Source organism: Parasteatoda tepidariorum, chromosome 5 (genome assembly GCF_982258835.1).
Source record: "Parasteatoda tepidariorum strain Cologne lab strain chromosome 5, Ptep-v5.0, whole genome shotgun sequence".
NCBI lineage: Eukaryota > Metazoa > Arthropoda > Arachnida > Araneae > Theridiidae > Parasteatoda > Parasteatoda tepidariorum.
Genome location: NC_141759.1, coordinates 102,843,607 through 102,852,395, shown reverse-complemented (window position 1 = coordinate 102,852,395; position 8,789 = coordinate 102,843,607). Strand labels below are relative to the sequence as shown.

The following is an 8,789-nucleotide window of genomic DNA, read 5'->3' as shown; positions in this document are numbered from 1 at the left end:
TTCGAAACTAATGCAAATTTCATCTAGCATTAATGGTTTAAAAGATTAAACACTAAATTTCAAAAGATGAAAAAGTTACCCTTATACTAAACTTAAATTTTACATAAAATTACTTAAAAAGTACAGAAACATTTTTGTGCATTTTAGGAATGAATCATGTACACTGGTGGACAAAATTATGAGATGGAAAGCTTTTTCGCACATGCAAGATACCCGCACACCGCTCCATGTGTGTGACAATGGTTCCGTGAATGCCCAGAGGTACAGGCAGGAGGTCCTAGAGCCCTATGTGCGCCGTTTCAGGGGCACTGTCGGCCCCGAGTTCATTTTTATGGACGACAATGCAATGTTCATTTTTATGGACGACTGAATCCTATTGAACATGCTTGGTATGCTCTTGGGAGAGCTATTGCGAGGCGCCAACTTCCCCCTCCCCCCCAGAACCATTCTGGAGTTAAAAATTGCTCTGGTGGAAGAATGGGAGGGTCTTCCACAAGTCCTCCTTAACTTGCTTATTAACAGCATGCATACTCGTTGTGCATGCTGTCTGTCAGGGGTGACCATACACCATACTAGAGGCAATACACACTGTACAAACCTCACTTTTATTGTCATCTTTTATCCTTAAAATCAGACTACATTGGATTTATTGGCAATAGATCTTGCCAGTGAATGGCACTTTCATTTTTGTTTTGCATAATTTATTATCATGGAATAAGATAAATCCATACCAAATTTCATTTATTTATATTCAGTATTTTTTGAGATATTTGGGAAAATGTCTTCCATCTCTTAATTTCGTCCCCCAGTGTAGTATATATAATATTTTGCGAAAGGCTTTACATAAATAATATGAATAACTATTTTAATCATTTGAAATATTTGATAAAGTGGTCTCTATAAAAATACCAGCGACTGGTAACAAAGCATTACTAATATTGCCCTATTTCACTTAGCAAAAGAAGTATAAGAAGTTTAAACCAAAAATTACGTCATCGAAACCATCCAGTTTGAATTTGGCTTTGAAACGTTAGCGAGTTATAGTTAATAGTTAGCCTAAAAGTTTCATACGGAAAGCCGCAGCAGAAGAGCAATAAGAAAAACTGCTTGATGACGTAGAAAAAAGTTTGAACCTAGCCACCAATCTGTAGCAATTAGGTTCTCAATTTTGACGCTTGGAATTTGTTTTAGTGCTGCTGAGTTATTATGAAAACAGATATATTTAAAATTTGGTTACTTTTAAATTTTTAACATGTCAAACTCATTTTTATTTTAACATTGTCATTAAACATTAACTCTAGCTAAGGAGTATATTTATACTACTAGCATTGTACTAGCATTTATATATATAAGGGTGATTCTCACGAAATATGACAATTCACTGTCCCTTGCTCCAAGATCTAATACTATTATACTAAAAGAACTTTTTTTTTTAAAAAAAATCAATAAATAGCATCGCTGTTAGCATTTTAAAATTACTCTGCGCCAGCAATGACTGTTTTGTATAATTAAAAAATTTAATTGAACTTCAAAATATCATTTTTCTGGCATGTCACAAACAATGTTTCCAATAATAACTAGCTTCAAAACTTCCCATACATTTTTCAATATCTAATTTTTTTTATCTCAACAGTTGTAAGCATTTCTAGAATATACTCAGAGGGTACTATTTACAAAAACTTCGTTTAAAATAATTTTTTCTGTCAATAATTTGTTTGTCCCAAGAAAATCTGTCATTTTTCTGGCTACTTTTATTTAGTGGTTTATAACCAAAATAGATAGAGCCAGCAATCAATATCTTATGTTAATAGATTGATTAGATACCAAACATGTCTTGTTGCATGAATAAAGAACCAATTTTCTGGTTCAAAATATATTTCAAAAGATTTTTCGAGATGAGTAGGTTTTTGTGTTGTTATTTTCCTGTTTTCTTGAAATCATAAATAACAAACTACATAGATTTATCTGAGTTATTTTAAAAAATCCTGTTGTTTTCTACAGAATATAAATGTCTTAGGCCAAAATATTAAATTAAAGTAAAGTTATATGCTATAAAATGGCGAATTTGTCATTATCCTGGCTGTCATTTTCCTGGCTTATGAATGCCAGGACATTGAAGTGTTACCAGAAATTTTCTTTAACTGTATTGTAAGGAGGGAAAGCAAATATAAACCTAATACCATGTTTATGTAAGATTGTAAAATGCTTGGATGTAATCAAACTTATTTATTTATTTAATGATTGATTATTATACACAATTTTATTCTGTACATATCAGCAACAAATTTTTTTTTTATTCTTTCTACAATGGATAAAAATAACTAATTTAAGCAATTTATGGTTCATCTAACATAAAGCCTTAAGTTGAGTTACTTACTATTAAGTTAAAATGACAGTTTTTTAAACTTCTAAGTCATACAAGATTTGGTGATTCACCAAATCTTGTATGCCAGGTCATATGTCATTTTCCTGGCATACAAGATTTGGTGAATTTCGATTTTATTTTTTTTCTCGAGCAAATGTCAATGAACTACACTGCTGTCTGTAAGATATTAATAAGTATAACTAAAGAAATATACAAAAAATTTTAGATTATTTTGAAGATTTTTTGGTCCGAATTGTCATGTTCAAAAAGAATATACTCTTTCTCTAATACTCTTTCATGCTTTTTTTTTTCATTTTTTCTATCTTTTCATTTGTAGCTTTAGGAATTCTATTTTCTCAGGTGTATCAGTTAATATGCGTGATGCGCGATCAACCATTTAATAAAAAAAAAATTTTTTTAAGGAAAAATTAATAAATTAATTATGGAAAATTAAATAATGATAATTTTAAATGCATACATATTTTTTAAACTTATAATATCATGAGGATAATAATCTTAATACTATGTAGGGGCACTTGTGAACTGTTCACATCTGCCCCAGATGTTTTGTTCACAAGTGCCCCCATCATCCTTCTTAAACCTAACTTGAAAAATAATGAACTTTTAATTGAGTAAAAAAAAAGAATAATTGTCATAAACTTACCTGAATGTTCATATAATGATCTGCAATAGTTAATTTTAGTTTATTAGTTGATTTATATTATGCTTTCACTTGGAGAAGCGAGCGATTATAATATATGCAACACCAGCTGATACAAAGAAATTGTCAGAATAGACCGACAAAATGTCTCATTGCTCTGAAAGTTTCTCAAAGAGGTAGGACTAGTACTGCCATCAATTGAAAATTTTTCGAGATTTTTTATTTCAAATCATATTGGTAAAACATACCATGTTCACATGTGCCCCCTGTTCACATGTGCCCCCCTCTCCCCTATATTTTTTTATCATGTTTAAAAAAATGATAGTAAAATAATGATAATAGTAAAAATTTCTTTGGCTTAATATTTAAAATTTAACTGAAGAGCATTAATGTGTAAATACAAAAAATTTAAATGAATGTAGAAAAGAAGCTTGTTTAAATTTTAATCTGTAAGGTCTTTAATATTCTTTGCGAAAACAAAGTTTTTATGTGGCTAATTTTTTCTATGGCTAATTCATCAATATCAGAGACTTGAATCCAGCCTCTGATTATTTATTTTTTGACTTTATTTTTATAAAAAGCTCTGTTTTAAAATGCTTACACGTTACACCAACTTTTTCTTAAATCTATTTATGTTCTTAATGTATTATCTATAAATAGCGAAACACGGGAAATGGAATTGTTTTAAACAAAAATCTATTTTATTATAGAAATGTTCTCAAAAGATTAATTGACTGTAGATAAATTTTGATAATTCATACTAAAGGTAGCTTTTAAAAGATGATGTAAGAAATTAAATATTTTTCCGTCTATTCTCCTATGCAATTATATGTTTGTGCAAAGTTACATTTGATAAAACATAATAACTACTACTATTTTTCGGTTTTAAAATTAAAACGTTACGTAATTTATTTGGATAAGATTGTTGGTTCAGTATGTAGCACCTCTAAATAATTATGGAATTGTAGAAAATGTCTGATGTGCCCATGTAAAGTTATTTTTGCATTTAAATTACTGGCTATTTTTATAATATTAGATACTTTCCTGGTTTCACACCCTAGAAAAATTTTACGTTCCATTTGGGATCCAGGTATTTTGTTAAGTAAAATTTCAGATATTGAAAGAATAAAGTTACTTAAGTATTTCTCCATTTAATTTCAGTGAAAAAAGAAGAGGAAGAAATATTTGTTGAAGTGAGTAATCTGAATATTTTTAAAGTATGTTCTTTTTTGTGTCAATTATTACAAAAAATGGGAATTTAAAAATTAAAAAATTTTGATTTAGGATTCTTAGGATTTTAGGAAAAAAAAACTTTTTTTGGTGGTTAAAATTTTCCCTCAATTCAAATGTAAATTTAATTTTAATAATATAGTTTGGTTTTTATTATATAATTTCAAAATTTGAACAATGCATGATAATTGTGAAATTACAAATGGCTAGAGCAAAATGAGAGGTGACAAGAGTTAGTAAAACTGCCAAGATAGATTAAGTTAATTCATTTGAAAAAAATAGGAATTCATTTAAAATTAAAAATAAACACTTGAAAATTATTAATGATATAAAATTAATCAAGCAACACATTGCATAAAAGATAGAAAAAATACCAACAAAAATTTAGCAGCTCAAGTATTATTTCTTTATTAAATCTGAAATATTTATTCCAAAAAACCAACTGGTCACAAAGTATACTTTGGAATAAGAGGGAGAAAAATTGATGGCAGCAGAATTTGGTAAAATAATTTTATATAGTATTTCTGTACTGTTATGTAAATAATACGTGGGATGACATTATAAAACTATTGTTCCATGTTTTTCTCTTTCTTAAGAATACAAGGAATCATGTAAAATTATATGGCCGAATTATTCTACTACCGTCTAAATCTTCCCCTTGCTTACTCCAAAAACGAAATGCGACGCAAAATAATATCAGAAAATACGAAATCTAATATTATTAATCATAGATAATATTAGTTTATATAGAATCGAAACAAAAAGTTTTGTTAGTTAACCAACTGTAAAAAAGAGTAACAGTCAAAATAATTTTTGGCTTACTTTTTTCCAAAAACGTTTAAATTTTACTTCCAATGACAGTGTTAGAAAAGGCACGGTCCTATTAAGTTTTTCTTAAACCTTAAATAAAAAACTACAAGCTTTAAATTTAATTCATGTTTATTTTATTTAAAGCTGTGATTTTAAAACTTGAATCTATGAAACTAAATAATTTAAAATAAGGAGTAATAGAAATAAAAATATTAAGTTATGTAATGAAAAGAACAATTAATGGAGATATAGTACTAATTTATATAGGACAAGCATAAAAAATTGCCACTGTATTACTGACACTAATGATGCACTTTGTAGTAGGTTTTTATTGAAACAAAAATTATGTCCTTAGAAACAAAATGAAGAGGTACTTGCTCTTTTAAGGGAACGATGAAAATTAGTCATATTATTATCGAATCCAATTATGCTTAATTTTGGTAATCTGTAAAAATTTAAATAAAAAAAATAAGTGTAGTACTAAAACGAAAAATTAATGGAAAAATTGAACTAACTCGTTTGAGAGAAGCGTAAAGAAATATAATTGGAGCCAATGCAACTTAATTTTGGTAATAAGAACTAATTAAAAATTTAAAACAATAAGGTATATATTTTAGAACTATTAAGGCTACAGTGGACCTTTATATTGCCAAAAATTGATAAAAATTTCGGTTTTTTTTTTGGACATATTTAGACACTTGTTTCATTGCTTTTTCAACTGAAATTTTTTTTTTTAAATTTCGTCATTTTTTGAGAAGTTATAGGGCAGTTTCGTTTTCACATTATGAAGCCACGCCCCTTTTCTTACACAAAAAGCTGTTTTTCTCAAAATTGAAATTTTGTTATGTTTCACGTATTCAAAATGTTCCAGTCGACTTTGTTTTCATCCTATTGAGATGAAATTTTTTTCTAGTTATTTATATGTATATTAGATTAAGTTTATGCATTTGTTTCTGTTTTATGACAAGCAATAAAAGAGTTATCGGGTTTCATGTACCTAACGACCTTTATTTTGAAACAAAAATCTACATAAAATTTGTTTTTTGGTCATAAATTTAAAATAAATTTAGGAAAATTCCTATATAATGCATAAAGCTTTTAACATTTATCTCTAAAAAAAGAATATTAAAAAAAAATAAATAAAAATTTTAATTTAAGCTGCTGGGAGCATTTTAAAATTGATGAAATTTTTTTTAAAAAATTTTAAATTTCTCAAAAATGGTCCAAATATTTTTTACAAAAATTTTTGCAAGGTCATATCTTGATAGAATACATAAGTTATAAAAAAAAATTTTAGTGTAGCACAAAAACTAAAAAAAATTTTTTTGAACGTCCACTGTAGCCTTAAGCAAAATAGAGAAATGCCACTAATTAGTTTAGGAGAAATGTAAAAAACTGCCATATTATTATTGACACCAATGATGCTGTGTATTTAATTATAGACACTCTTGGGAATTGAAGCAATTTTAATAGGTATTAAATGTACGAATATATAGGGCATCTATACTGGGAAGCTTTAATATAGGTACTGCGAAAAAGAAAGTTTTCTCGCTTTCTTTAAAGGGATAAGTATCTGAGAAACACGATCTTATTTTTGTAGATTTATGTATATTAATTTAGCCTACCTTTGCGTTTTGTGAGCGAGGGAAAAGACAACATAAACATAAAATCGAGCGTTACAATTGATCATGAAAAAGGTCATATGTATTCTTTATAATATTTAAAGTTGTTTTTTTTAAATAATTTTTTTAAAAAAAAGTTTTATTTTAATTATAATAGCATTTTTTTATTCTGAATTATATTTGCTTCTATGAAACAAAAGAACTGTAGTTAATAAGACAATCTTCAGAAACATGTGCAGTTTTAATACCATCCACATGAATACTGCTTGTGTGTTCATCAGCAACCATATCCTGCAATTTTAGACTCAACACGAACTCTTTGATCTATGGAAGTGATGATCATTGTTCATTTAATGTTTTAACAGTTGACAGTACCTTCTGCAAATATTTTGAGGGGTAGCCCTGCATGAAATTCAATTCAAAATTTCTCTTGAGGTGAAATTCTACATGGATGCCTTGGCTCATTTTAACAACAACAAAAAAATAATAATATTTTAAATTCAATAATATTAATAATAAAATAATAATAATTACATTAATATCAAAACTTTCCTTTTCAGGATCTTTGTTGGTGAAAGGAGCCTTAATATGCAATAGTTGTAAATAGTTGGTCTCGAAAAAATGCTTCAGATTGTGAAATGTTTAAAATCTTTTCTACATAAGAACGACAATTTCTCAATTTTTTTAAATATTGTGGTTTAAAAAAAGTAATTAAAATATGCCTTGATTTGATTGATCTTTCCCTGTTTTAAAAATATAAGGGTTAAAATTTTGCTTCTTCTGTGAAATTACTTCAATTCCTATACATTTTATTGCCATAAATTACATTATTTTTAATCTTCTTTCATTAGCACAAAGGCGCCAACAACTTGAATGCTTTTAATGAAGAAAGAAGCTTAGGAAAAAATATTATCATAACCAGTACAAAGCCAATAAAACTATTAAACTATTAAACAATAAAACTATTTACTCTTCCGAAATTACCAGAATTCTAGAAGGTTATAAACAGTTTTTTCAAACTTCTAAGGTACTAGTTTCAAGAACAACTTCCAAACAAGGAATGTATATAGTTTCAAGTTCTGAGAATGAAGAACCTGTGTTTGGAAAAAACATTATTTTGTGAAAAGGCTCCAAAGTTTAATTTGTTTGTAATCTTTTTAAATCTTGTTGTTTTTCTTACAATCGACTGAAAAATGTGATGTAGTAAAAGTAATAGCGCCAGAAAAATATATAATAATGAATATGTTATAAAAATATTGCTTTTTATCAAATACTCACCATCACTTACTAATATGTAAAAAAATGACAGTAATTTTTTTCCAAACTGAGTGAAATTTTAATCTTTTTATCAAGTAGTAAATTATGTTTGTAAAAAAGTGATTTAGTTATATTGTAAACTTTAATTCATATGAGGCAGAGCATATCAAGAAATTTAATATCTTGTTAAAATATTGAAAACTATTTTTTGATGATCCCAAATTTTAAAACTGTAAACATTGAGGTAACATAATTTTTTTTTTAAATTACTGTAAATTAAAAATAAGTTTGAATTGAATGCACTCTCTTAGTAACAAAAACATACACTCTATCATATTTTTGAGTGAATATTATGTATTTTTTTGATGAATGCTGTGATTTGTATAAAAATTATAATATATTTAAATTTTAAGATTTTGCATCAAAATTATTACATTCTGTGTATGTATACAAACATCAAAGTGATTGTAAATGAATAAATTATGTTTGAATATCGATCTAGATCTGTATATTTTTTGTTAATATTTCCATGTCATTATTTTTACATTTCTTAACTTCAAATTTAATGTTTCCATACGCCAATGTAATTAATATTGGAATGTTTCCTTAATTAGAGATTGGGGGTTGACCAATACAATATTTGTCTACTTTTTTATATAAATCTTTACATGTGAAAGTAATATTTTCATTTTTAAATAATTTCAAAATACATTAATAAGAATTTGAATGAGCCTAAAATTAAAATTCTCTTTAAAACATTAGTGGTATTAACTCTATAGCATCTTTTGGTTCTTTGACGAATGAATTGAAAAAAAATGATTTTAATTTTAAATAAATCATTTTG

At 26.9% G+C, this 8,789-nt stretch overlaps 1 long non-coding RNA gene across 1 annotated transcript; it reads left to right on the top strand.

The window, feature by feature from the left end:
* Nucleotides 1-3,624: 3,624 nt before the first annotated feature.
* LOC147809920 (uncharacterized) lies at nucleotides 3,625-8,444 on the top strand. Its single transcript, XR_015433893.1, has 2 exons — nucleotides 3,625-4,219; nucleotides 7,540-8,444. It is a non-coding gene; the product is annotated as an uncharacterized LOC147809920 (long non-coding RNA).
* The last annotated feature ends 345 nt before the right edge of the window (nucleotides 8,445-8,789 follow it).